Source organism: Camelus dromedarius, chromosome 10, assembly GCF_036321535.1.
Source record: "Camelus dromedarius isolate mCamDro1 chromosome 10, mCamDro1.pat, whole genome shotgun sequence".
Classification (NCBI taxonomy): Eukaryota; Metazoa; Chordata; class Mammalia; order Artiodactyla; family Camelidae; genus Camelus; species Camelus dromedarius.
Genome location: NC_087445.1, coordinates 53,930,229 through 53,931,826, shown reverse-complemented (window position 1 = coordinate 53,931,826; position 1,598 = coordinate 53,930,229). Strand labels below are relative to the sequence as shown.

The following is a 1,598-nucleotide window of genomic DNA, read 5'->3' as shown; positions in this document are numbered from 1 at the left end:
AAATTGTATTTAATGATATGGGTATGATGCTACCATAGGAGAAATGTAATAATGGGGGATAAAGTGGCATATGCTTTTGTCCTTAAGTGGACAAAGAACCTGATATAGTTGGATAACTACATAGGGAATAGTGAATGGAACACAGCATGTGCAAAGGGCTTGGGAGAAACATGGGGTGGGAAAGAAGAAGGAAAAAATATGTACCTGAAAAATTGGATTCAGGCCAGATGAACTTCCTGGGTAAAACAAAAACCAATAATAAACAGAAAATGTGAACGCAAGTAGTTCTGTTATAAAGGGAAGTGAAAAATATGCGTTTACTTATTAAGTAGGCATGTGCACTGGATTTTCTTGGAAAAGCTCGATTTCAACTTTTTCTTGTTTCTAAAAGTTTACTCTCACTTCTTAGGTGAGTTGTCCCTTCATTTTTATACGTTATTTTCATAAAAGATGAAGTTAGATTATTACCTTGAAATTTCTTTCCAAATCAATTCTGTGATTTTACATATAACCTTTATTTCTTTTCTTCTTCTATTAAAAACATTGCCTCCAATATATGAGCTTCTTTTGTACATAAACTCAAAGATGTAAGTTCTTCACCCTTTTCCCTGGAACCAGTCTAGCCATCAGTTTTCTCATAGCACCATGCACCTCTGTATTCCTCAGGCTATAGATGATAGGATTGAGCATGGGTGTGACTACTCCCTAGAACAGGGCAATCAGTTTGTCAGAAGCAGAGTCTTTGGACTTTGGATTCATATACATGAAGAGGATTGTCCCATAAAACACAGTCACCACTGTTATGTGGACTGAGCAGGTGGAAAAAGCCTTTTTTCTTCCTTCAGCTGAATTGATTCTTAGTACAGTAGAAAGGATGATAATGTAAGAGATACAAATCAACAGTAATGGAAAGAACAAATATATTACATCAGCCAACATTATAGTAATCTCATTCAAGGAAATATCTGTGCAAGCCAGCTTGACAAAGGCCAATAGTTCACAAACAAAATGATTAATGACGTTTTTTCAACAGAAGGTCAACCGGTTTGTGTCAATGAGTTGAGAAAGCCCAGTCCTCAGGAGACAGCTGCCAACTGAACACAGAGGGTCTTGCTCATGATGACAGGGTATCTCAAAGGGTTGCAGATGGCTACATAACGGTCGTATGCCATCACTGCTAGGAGCACACACTCTGTGCACGCCATGGTGTAAGAGACAGACATCTGAACGACACATCTAGTGAAGGAGATGGTTTTTTTCTCTGATAGAAAGTGTATCAACAGTGAGGGGATAAAGGAGGATGTGTAGCAAATGTCGAGAAAGGAAAGATTACCAAGGAAGAAGTACATGGGGGTGTGTAGGCAGGAATCCAGGAGAGTGAGGATGATCAAGGTGCTGTTCCCCAGGAGGATCATCAGGTACATCAGCAAGCACATCACAAAAAGGAGTTTTTCAGCTCTTGGGTACCCAGAAAGTCCCTGTAGAATGAACTCAATCTCTGTCCAGTTAGTCCTTTCCATTTTACTTTTTCATACCTGAAGTGATCCAGAAGAGAAAACTGCATGTGAATTTAACAAGTCTGTGTAGAATTATCATAG

The 1,598-nt window shown here is 38.9% G+C and overlaps 1 pseudogene; it reads right to left on the bottom strand.

Annotated features, from left to right (window-relative positions):
• Positions 1 to 579: 579 nt before the first annotated feature.
• On the bottom strand, positions 580 to 1,520 carry LOC105087948 (olfactory receptor 13C9-like; annotated as a pseudogene).
• Positions 1,521 to 1,598: the final 78 nt, after the last annotated feature.